Source organism: Epargyreus clarus, unplaced genomic scaffold (genome assembly GCF_041222505.1).
Source record: "Epargyreus clarus isolate Ecla_fem2 unplaced genomic scaffold, WU_Ecla_fem_2.2 ptg000017l, whole genome shotgun sequence".
NCBI classification, from domain to species: Eukaryota; Metazoa; Arthropoda; class Insecta; order Lepidoptera; family Hesperiidae; genus Epargyreus; species Epargyreus clarus.
The window spans coordinates 6,974,473-6,986,475 of NW_027332225.1; the positions used below are offsets into that span (position 1 = coordinate 6,974,473).

Below are 12,003 nucleotides of genomic sequence, written 5' to 3' on the forward strand. Positions count from 1 at the left end.
TCGTCATATAACTTGGCTGTTTTTTTCTGAAATTGCGATACGTCTAGAGTCCACCTCACTCTGTCCTCTAGGTTGGACTTGTTACTCAACGTCACGCACCATTTTGTACTACATACTCGTAGCTCAACGAAGCACACCATAATGTTTGGAAAACGATGAAGCGTGCTGCCAATAATTCAGATTAGAAGCCGCTAATAGAGCCATTTAGCAGCGGGCTTGATTTAACGCTTATGATATATTTGCATCCGATAGTTGACTTAACCGGTTTACATTTGAGCATTGTGCTGTTTGATTTTGAGGGCAACACTGTCACATTTGTGTTGCTTATTATAATTGTGCATTTTTCTAGGAAGAATGTATATTTTTATGTGAGATAAAACTAGCACAAAGCAATTATTTATTAGAAGGGTAAGTTGTGTAGTGTATTAGTAAGTACGCTCATAATTAGACACTAAACATAGATACGAGTACTAGTACGAGTACTGGTATGGCGTGCGGTATTGGTACGCATCTGGCGACATCGAGTAATTGTCAGTTGATCTGGTACGTCACTCTTAGTGTGGACGGCGTGCGGGTAGGACGGTAGTGGATCGATTTGCATTATATTTGTACTAACCGAACCAGTACAAGTTGCATGCGAGTTGTAAGTGTGGCATTTATCTTAGTTCGTAGAAGTGGCAACGCATCTACGATTATTTTCACCTGAAAAATTCATATTAGTAGAGTTTCTACTAGAACATCTACTAATGTGGAATTTATTATCACCAATTACCAATAGGTACACTTAATACTCATTTTTACTTCAATATTATAAATCAATGACATAATTCCACAAATGACAGAGATCTGAATAGTGAGGGTGGCCTGAGATTACTCCACCGTGCCACTCCAATGCGGATAGCCATTTATAATGATTTATATTTGAATTTGCCAGGTGAATTTTCGCTACATTCACATTCACAAAAATGAAAGGTTACGTTTCATACATTTAAATTAAAAATAGATAATTTTCACTTGCACATTGCTTTATATTAATTATCTGGATATAAAATTTCACGCTACATTAGCTTCAGAATTTAATTCATGCAAATATAAGATATACATATATTGCACCAATTTTTTTATTAACTTTCTAGTAATTGATATTTAAATAAAATAGTCGAAACTGAAACGCAGTTTAACATACATTGTCTCTTTGTCACAAAACTTTGATATCGCGGAACTAAATAACCGTGAATGTATTCTGAAATTATAATTGAGGTAATTTGTTTTGTGCGCGTTTGCCGTCCAGTTAGCTTAAATTTACTTTTAAACTGAAATAAAATTTTATTTACAAATACAATTATATTTCGTGTGTATGATTGTGACTAATTCGGGTTTTTATTTGCTTTGCATTGGATTCGCAATAACGTCACACTATTGTTTTTAAATAATTAATAGATTTTGTTTATAATTGAAAAAAGATAAGATAAAATAGTTTATTAAAATACTTATTACCCTTTAATTCCATTTCCGATACATTAATTTTCAATTTTTTTACTAAAATCGATTATAAATAAGAATTATTCACAAAAACAAAATTTGAATTTCGCGTTTAGCACTTTAGACTAAATTCAAATAGCGATGTTAGGTGGGTAGAAACAAAAATAACACACCATTTTCCTTGGAAGCCCTCACTAATTGTACGTACGGATGGATAAATATTTAATTTATTCATGTTTGATGAACTTCAGCGGGCTGTGGTTGCGAGCAAATATACCTTTTAGCTAGATCATAACGTGTTGAATGAAATTAATTTGAAAAAGCCGCAACGTAATTTTATGTAAACATAGTTTACGTTATCAAGCGGTCTTTCTTTTTTATTATTTGTACGGATTATTAAATCATACTAATTAGGTTTGTTTTGATCAAACACTTTTTTTTATAATATAGTTAGTTAATTATAAGTAGCAGACGAGCATACAGTCCACCTGATGGTAAGTGGCTACTGCCGCCCATGGACATCTGTAATCTACCCCAGATAGGATTAAATATTCCTACCTGAGGTCGGCCACAGATGCGCTGCTACCCCTGAGGACTAAGCTGGAACGCCTCGGAAAAGTCTGTCTCCCTTACCACACCCTTCAAACCGGAACACAGCAGCGCCTAACACTGCTGTTATAAGGTAGAAATAGGTGTGGTGGTGGTACCGCCGAAGTCGTACCAGAATGGGTTCTACCACCTTCTAACACTTCCGTATATTTTACGTATAATACAGATTGTAAAATTGCTCTATTAACCAGTATTCTTAAGACTTGAGCTATGATCAACTTCAATGTTATTAAAATTATTAAATATTAAATTTCATTCGAATCATAAATTTTAAAAAAATTAAAAGAAGTGGAACAAAGGACTAGTAATCCTAAGGAATCGGGGTTGCGGGCGGCAAGAGTGGGAGCTCAAACCGTCCAGCAAGCGACCTCGGGAAGGACAGCGGTTTGTGTGGTCGCATATCGCTGTAATCACCAGGGGATGTGAGAGGAGCGTAAATTGCTCCCCCAGGGCAGAGCCCGATAGAAGGGCATCGCGTTAGTAGGACTCCGGTTGTGTTCCGTTGGAGATCCCGGAGGTTTCCACCAAACGCTGAGGACGGCCACCGGGGGGGTTTTAGTGCGGTAAAAATCCCACGTAACCCGGCGTCACTCCCATGGTGTCGGGTACCTTTTGAAGGTTTCCCCCTCGTCAACAAAAAAAAAAAAAAAGTAATCCTAAGGAAAGGTCATCGCAGCCTCCGGATATGTCTTACCGCAATTCAAGAGCATACACGTTTTAGAGGCATGCTTCAGATTTATCTTACTTGGAAAAGACAAGCATTGCGTGGAACATAAAAAAAAATAACAAAAAACACAACCGATTTCTATTACGTCAGTACAAGGTAAAAATAATTCAAATAAATGTTGGTTTAGTACATAGTTATAAATTCGTCGCTCAATGTATTTCGTTGAAAAACAACGTAAACAGCGTGTCCAATATGAGCGAAAAAATACACACCCGTCGAATAGATAACTCTCTCTCTTCTTTGGGAAGTCAGTTAAAAAGGCCAATATCAGCGCATTTTAAAGTAATCATAAAATAAATTGATTTGATATTTTTGTTGTTTCTCACAAACTTTAACAAGTTCACCCATTAAGACCTGATATACAAATCACCTTTACATGAATAAATCTTGAATCAACATAGTAATAATAATGATGTGCCTTAATAATAAACTGTGACCTGTTTCTTTTGATGACATGCCGGTATCAAATTTAATTGGATAACCTAGATTTACTTGGAATCATTAATACAAATTTGTAAAACGAAGCTATTGAACTATTTAAAGTTGTTTTTCGATAATACATTTTACTAATAGAGGATGTAACTGTTTATGAATTCTCGGATGACGTTACAGTTGTTGTTCAAGAGGTGTAATTATTAAGTTATTTTAGTGTCCGTCAAAATTAATTGTTATACTTGTTGTAAAAGCTTATTTTCAATAAGGATTTAAGAGACCTGACTTATTTTTTTTACTTTTATTTAGAAAAAATATTTAAATTAATGAATCTGAAATCGTATATAGAAATAAACTCAAACCTAACGTAAGCTCAGAAGCTTAGAAAATACATATAGAATAATAGCTTTTAAAACATATACATATAGCAATAAACTCAAATCAAACATAAGCTCAGAAGCTTTCCATTAATGTCTCGATTTTACAAACAGTTAGTTGTGAAACTCAGGCTCTCAATCGGACATTAAAACCCCAGGCAAGAAAATCTGATTTTTCAAAGTCATGTGCTATGAAGGAAAACACCACAAGGAAATCTATATGCCTGAGAATCCTTAAAAAAAATCTTAAATGCATCGGAGCGGTAGACTAGGACTTAAATCCCTCTCACTCCGAGAGGACACCCGTGCCCAGCAGTGGGAAAGAAATGGGTCGAAGACGACTCGCTTTTACAAATGATACATGCGTACAAAGTACATTCCACCCTACACGTATACATCTCAAAACATTTGGTATAAATACAGCATCAGCGCAAAAGGGAAGTTTATACAAAGGTAAAAACGCACAAATTAAAATCTTTTCTCCATGAAATGTTGATTTAGCGTCGCTTTTCGGTGACACAAAACGCGGCGAAAACATAAAGAATTTATTCACAAAAATGTTTAACATTTTTACTCAAAAGGTAACATTACTTACACAATAAGAAAGTTATTCAACAGGTAAATAGCTGGGGAGCAAAGAGTTGAGAGTTATATGGTTTTCTTGGGACATCACATTAAGAGGAAGGAATAATTGAATTTGAATGAATTATGAACATTCGTGAATCAAGTGTAGAAGTACTTACTCATAACAGTCATAACAGAAGGAATCAGATTTTCCATTCCGTTTTTTGTTATTAATGCTCATGAACCTTAATTAAATGATTAAATATCATAATTGCCTATTTAAGCTATACATTAGTAATTTATTTTGTCGGAGAAGCTGAGTGTAGAAATACAGAAACACAAAGTTGATATTTTTATGACTTGAAGGGTTACCGTTCAAGTTATAAAAATAACAACTTTGTGTTTAGTATGTAAGAAGACGATATGAAGAAATCTGCAACAATTTCAGTATTATCATTATCATTTACTTATCATAATGAAATATTTATTTTTAAAGTTTGATATACCTAAACACATTTAAGTATTATCAGCGTCTCTTTAACATATTGAAATATTTATTTTAATTTGATGTGTTTTACTGCGGTTCGTTATTTTAAAAAATGTTATTTAAAAAAATATAACCGCTTAAATAGGGACATTACAAAATTATTTATATATGAATTATTTAATCGTAATATATTTTTTCAGCTGCATTTTTACACTACTGCGGTAGGGGAGTAATAACTAAGTATGTATACACATGTGTTCATTCTTTGACACGTACTTTAGCGCAAACGCATTTTTTTGGTTAACGAGGGGGAAACTTTCAAAAGGTACCCGGTGCCGTGGGAGCGACACGGGGTTATGTGGGACTTTTACCGCCCCCCGGTGGCCGTTTTAAACCCACCCAGGTGGCCGTCCTCAGCGCTGCGTAGAGGACTCCGGGATCTTGAACGGAACGCAACCGGAGTCCTCTTAGCGCGATGCCCCGTCGGGCCCCATCCAGGTGAGCTTGCGCTCGCTACACCGTCTGGTGTGCACGACGGTATGCGACCACACATACCGCCGTCCTTCCCGGTCGCTAGCCGGGCGGTTCAAGCTCCCACTCTTGCCGCCCGCAACCCCGAAAGCTCCTTTAAGTAGCCTCTTACGACAGGCAGAGGATACCGTAGCCCTAACGCCTAGACGAATTTGGACATGAGGTGTCTATGTATTCAACTAAATTGTAGAAGTGACAAAGGACTTTTTAAGCAGCATTTTTTTTGTTTTAAAATAATCCGTAGTAATACTAGTTATAAATTTAAACTAAAAGAAAATTTAAATATTAAATGCGGGTTGGAAAGTTAAAACAACAAAGGAGCTTAGTTATCATAATTATTATGCCATCATTTGTGATAATCTGTTCTTCTAAGCTCTGCTTTACCTCACTTTCTTAACTAAAGGTGAAGGTAATTATCCGCTTAAAATATAAAGCTCATTATGAAAATGATTTATTTACAAACCTTTTATACAACCTAGCCAAAGTTCATCGCCTCCATTGCTGAACTAGCCTAATTAATTATTTTGACGTAATATAAGTAGACAATATTCAATTATTACAAGAATTTGAATAATGACTGTTTAATATAAATGAAGCTTTCTATTGCAGAAAGTTTTTTTTACACTACACCCTCTTGCTCTGACATGATTTTTAATATCAGTTTTATTTAACTTTTAAGCTACCTTGTGAAGTGTATTGACATTCAAAAAGTGCTCTGTAGAAAACCTATTTTGAATTGAAAAAATAAATGATAGAAGTGTTTTAACTTCATAATTCATGAGAATGTCATATACTATGTTTCATAGAGCTTGCTTCAAGTTATCTGGTTTTCACACAAACTTTCAACAGCTATATATAACCCCATTTAGAGGTATAATATCAAAAAACATTTATTACGGGTACCCTACATCATGAAGTAAACCTATTGTCCAAATTTCACGCTAATAACTTCAGTAGTTCAGGCTCTGCGGTGATGAATCCGTCAGTCAGTCAAGACAATTTTTATAATTGATATTAAAAACTTAGCAATGATATTTATTCCCACATACAAGATTACAATCAATTTTAACGATAACGTAATGATATTTATAAACGAAAATCTCGAAATAGGATATCGAAATACGACTAACAAAATTGTTCGTTCAAAGTTTTTAGGTGATAACAATCTGGTATTCGCAAAGGACCGCGTACGAAGTAATTGTATAGACAACCTTATTCAAGAATATAAAGTTTCAAGGTGATGGCAAGCAAAATTTGCTTCGGTGTAAGCTAATTACTTTCGCAAAGTTAATGATAGCAAAGTACTTTTATTATTAAACGTCGTTTGTCACGTATGTTTTAATTGTCCAAATAAAACTTTTTAACAAAATTTGAAACTAAGTTCATTTTAACAAAGTTTATACTAATTAATTAATTATTTTAATGTTAATAGAATATGTATATTGTATACTTTTGAGTTCGGTTCTTCAAAAACCGCTAAATTACCTACGTGAAGTTTGTTCAGTATTGAAATGAGTCCCTATTTTAATGAGTACTTAAACAATGGCCTTATTTCAGAAAACAGTCCTTGTGATATCATTAACTATTCACTTCAAACTCAAAATAACTATCACCGTAATATTATTGTAAAATTTGATTTCAACACAAGCTCGACAAACGCCAAATCATGGGTAAGCTTCGCAAAATACATTAAAATTTATGTATTAAAAGCTTCAAAAATAAGCTGATGAAAAATCGAAAAGCCGCAGTCTGATGCTGAATATGTAGTTTTGAGAAGCGCGTTCTCTCCCGCGTCCCCGAAATCCATAAAATTTAAATTTGCCACACTGTAGGCAGCTTGCGACCGCATCTGTTTACGAATTTTACAGTTTCCACTTTGGAAATGTATAGTTTTAATAGTTTGTACAACGAATGGAGGAGAAAAGTTTCGGTTCTAATGTGAAACGGTTTTAGCTGCGACATGCTTTTAGTTTTAACATTTAGTTATTTAAATAATTGAATTTAACAACATATAACTCTTTACAACAAATGCTCGTATAGTTAATGGAATAAAACGGGTTCGTATTAAATGGGATGATATGCTAACGACAGAAGTCATTTATATTTTTTTCATAACCCGCAAATTCGTCATAAAAAGTAGTTACATATTAAAATCTGCTTTTAATTTATAATTTTTATCCACTTCTAACTCGAGTATGATTATGTTATAGAAGTAACAAACGAGCATTGTACTGCAGTTAATGGGCTAAGTTCCACTTTGTGTCATAAAATGACATTTTGTGACATAAATGGCGCAATTTATTAAATTAAATATTATGAATTTTGAAAGAAGAAAGTGAAAAAAAAACGAAGTGAGAGAACACTTACAATTTTAATCAAAATCTACTACTTTTTTGAAAATTTTATATGAAAACCTAACGTTAAGTTGCCACTTACTTAATTTTGAGTACTTTTTACAAGTCATGTGTGGCCCAGTGGGCTTTGTGCCAATATTTTTGTCCACAAATATGACGAAGACTGAGCTTTTGAGCACTTTAGCTGAGTTTTGGCGCAGCCCGGGTTCGTAATTAGCCCAATTTACCGTCGTTATGAAGAAAAACTTCGCAAAAGGAGCATTTTCACCCCACTTGATGAACTGGGGGGTCATTAGATGTAATTTAGCAATTAGGAAGTAATATTTTGAACTTAGTAACACGTTAAACGTCGTATAATTAGTTTTTCTTAATTTTTTGCACGTTTACCGGGGATTGTATAACGTTATTCAATCATAGTCAATGTGTTTACTGGGCTTGGATTCCTCCTCAGAATGAGAAACGAGAAGGTATGGACAATTACCATGGAACTGACTAATTGCATTTTGTTTAACTTCTCATATCTTCGCATATGACGACCCGTTTGGCGGTGCGGTCAACAGACCGGTTTGACGCACAGAGGATTTTCGGGTCTGATTTCCAGTCAGATATATTAATAAATTTTGAACTCTGTTCTGGGTTTGGGTGTTCGTGTATTTGTCTATGTATGTATACATGGCACACAAAATACAGTGAGTCCTAGTGTGGGGCTACGACTGTTGAAATCGACTATTACGTCTATATCTTAACAAACTTAGGTAACTTTTACATCTATTCGGGATTCTACACGAAATTTCCCTTCATCATTAAAAGAAGTGAGAATTTATTTTAAATGAATAATTTGAATGTAAATAAATATACTCGTATGTCCATGCATGGGGTTCAAACCCTGATTATTAGCGTAAAACGCCTATTTTCATACCACTAGTGTATTAATAAACTCCCTTTCCTTCCCTTCCCTTCATAATTAAAAGAAGTGAGAATTATTTTTAATGAATAATTTGAATATAAATAAATATATGTACATGTATGGGGTTCAAACCCTGAGCTTTAGCAAAAAACGCCTATTTTCATACGACTAGTGTATTAATAAACTCATCTATTAGAAATATTTGGTAATAACATAGAACGTTGCATCGTTGTTGGATAACATAAAATGAATATTTAGAGTATTAAAAGCATTTTTAGTTTGGATAGTCGCTTACTAAAGCTAATTTATTGACAATAAACGTTTATTTTTTTTCGTAAAAAATCACTTTAAACTCATATTACCCCTAATAAATATCTAAAAGTATCTAATAAAAACTATAACGTACTAACGGTTCATCTTATCCATAAAATGAAAGTAAAAGTCATAAAAAAGGTAGGGAACATAAAAAGTGGGAATAAATAAGAAATATGATATAGGAGCTCATCATTTTTCTAATTTACCCGTAGACGGCTAGGCCGATACGGTGAAAAATAATGGTGACATATTTCATCGCACTCCTGAAGGAAATAAAAACATAACCTCTTAGAATAAACTTATAGCACACAGACGTTATGTATTATGTCCATAAATACATGTATGTTTAGTGGACCATCGAACCAAGAGCCTTTGTGCTACGCGAGTAGTTAAAACAAATGTTTTACTTGGATTACCCAAAACGGAAGGGTATTAACATTTAGATTGTTAATTATCATTAATTGAACATTGAGTCTGGACAAGGAAGAAAACACCTTATGCATATGGTATGCTGATAAACATACCGTGCTCTCTATCAAATTGTGTATGCGTAATGCTTTCCCTACATACTAATGTCCGTTATTAATTGTCAATCTATCTAAAGTTTTACGTATTGTCAAACGATCTTTGGTAGGTAAAACTTAGAATATTCAGACCCAGAGCAAATAACCCAATTAATTTTTATATGGGAGACTGGCATGGTAACTATTGTGATTTGAAGAACTATAGTTGAATTTCACAAGTTTTTGAATTTGGTACGAGTACTTTACCTCATATCATGTTGAAAAGAGTAGTTCCGAGCGGTCTTCCACATTTCGTATATTTCTACAGTCATACATAGTTTAAGCTTATGCATAGCAGAAACAAACATTTTGCCGCATGCGAGCAAAACAATTTTAAATTCTATCAAATCTTTCTCAAAGAATACGTAATACGTTTCTACTACAAGGAAATGGCCTCGAAATAATATATCTTTTCTGCTACAGACTTTATCGGAAATATAGATTTTAGGATTTCATTGAACCTACAATTTATTTTAAAAGTTACAGAATTTTGTATACTATATGAGATATACAATACAATATAATACAATACATAATAAAATGTATACTATAAGTACAAGAGTAGCAACCGAGCAAGCAATCCATCAGATGGTAAGTGCGCTACTACCCCTTACGACTAAGCTAGAACGCCTCGGATAATTATGTCTCCCTTGTAACACTCCTCAAATCAGAACACAGTAGTGCTTAATTTCGGTTATATTTAGCAGAAACAGGTGTGCCGACGGTGCCGTGGGTTTTACCGCAATTTAGGACTTTTTTATTTTTATGCTAAGGTGTAGTTTTAATCTTAATAAACCGTTTTTTTAAATGTCGCAAGAATACAAGTTTGAAATGTTTTTATCCTGAAGAACATTTCAATTGAACAAAAATGGAAGGCCTAAATGAAATCCTTGGCAGATTGACAGGAATTCTGATTGCGGTTTAACAAGGACGCCTGTTATGTCCCTGAAGATTTGTATCGAGAGAGATATGAAGATAATTATAATAAAGTGAGAGAAAGGGAGAGATATATTTAAGAGATTTATCCTTATTTTTATTACAAAGTTAAGAAATTAAGCATTTTTATTGTAAGCTATCTTTAATACGTCTTGTAATTATGGATGAATCAATCAAATCCTCGCTGAAAAGTATAATATATAAAGGATAAGGAAATATTTTGAGGATGCTAAGTGATCATCTCCAACCGGCTCAAAATTAGAGTTGTGCCTAAAGTCGTATTAGTGGGCTATTTCATTTGACCGAATTGGAATGCATGAAGATGTCTATGCGTACCATGCTTGCATTAACGACTGTTATACAAAACTGCACACTAAAAAATCTTCGCTACTGCGAAACGTAAAATTAGCGAAAAGGCGTGACGCTCAAGTTATCAACTGAACACACAGCTCCATCAATTCGTCTTACCCTTAGTGTTTCATTGTAGAAATAGCTGATTATGCACCCGTCTCAGTTGTTACCATTATTATAATTAAAACTTGTTTTCCTACACTTGCTTATACTTTAAGAATGATCAATATTGAACTACTATTACTAACGGAGTAGCAAGTTTGTGGCTTTGAAAAAATATTTTCTATTTTATAATTTTAAAGGTTTGTTTCTTATTATCTGTCAAGAACTGGAAATGAGAGTCCTATCACACAAATTCATAAAAAAACGAAAATAGCTGCGAAAACACATCTATTTAGTCCTTAAATTAGTTATATGTAATAAATGTGACAATATGGTTTGAGACGCACTGGTAGAAGTAGGTTACAAAAGGCCTATTCCATTCTGGCTTGTATGCCTCGTAAGTCCCAGATGAGGGTAATACTATTGTCGTCAATACGATATTGTGATTAGATACCAAACTCATATTCGGTAGCGGAGGGTTAAATATAATCGTTTACCGATAGCTTTATGATAACGACCCTTTTACGGTGGCGGAGTTTTATCCGAAAATATTCTATTTCTCGTTCCTGTTACGCGCAATGTGTATGATTTTGCACATTTAATGGAGAATATTTCCTTGCTGCTTTATTTTTTTAATGGTATAAATAAATTTCTTTCTCAAGAAAATTCCGTCCTATATTTCGTTACTTATTAATACAATATTTTCTTCAATAGAAGTAAACGAAAAAATATCATAATTATGTGTAATTCGTTTTTTTTTAGAACCTTAAACATTATATAAAACAAGATATTAGATCTAATTTACACATCACACAAATTCATTTATTTATACGATACGGTACCATTTTAATTAACATTTAAATTAACTTACTGGAGCGACAACGAATTTCTTATTTAACCTTACTTGCGCACGAAAATACAAAATGCACCATATAAAATGTAACTAAAGTCCACAAAAAAATATCACGAAAATTTCATCATACATACTTACATTTTTAACACATGTTAAGAACGCAAAACTCCGTGTCCAACATATCAACTAGTGCACTTAACACTGCACTCCGTACTAAGTCGTGTGTCGAGGCGCGCCGCGTTACCTCGCTCAGAGGCTGCGTGGTACTGAGTCTACTCCGGACGGGAGCGAGCGGGAGCGGGCACGTCATCTGCGGACAGCTACACTGCGTACGAATTGACATTCATGGAACGCGATTTCGCTGGCGATTAAGACTTCGGGCTTCAACTTATAGTTTTCACTAACAAAGTAAT

The 12,003-nt window shown here is 34.0% G+C and overlaps 1 protein-coding gene and 1 long non-coding RNA gene across 3 annotated transcripts in view; one reads left to right on the plus strand and one right to left on the minus strand.

The window, feature by feature from the left end:
• The window catches only part of LOC140749225 (uncharacterized), a 65,815-nt gene extending 53,945 nt beyond the window's left edge, over positions 1-11,870 (minus strand). For both annotated transcript variants that reach the window (XM_073082272.1, XM_073082271.1), the window contains exon 1: positions 11,729-11,870. The gene's annotated coding sequence lies outside the window, so the exon portion shown is untranslated. The remainder of the gene's footprint in view (positions 1-11,728) is intronic.
• LOC140749232 (uncharacterized) overlaps positions 1-12,003 on the plus strand; it is a 467,169-nt gene that overhangs the window by 411,748 nt on the left and 43,418 nt on the right. The gene's annotated exons all lie outside the window — the stretch shown is intronic.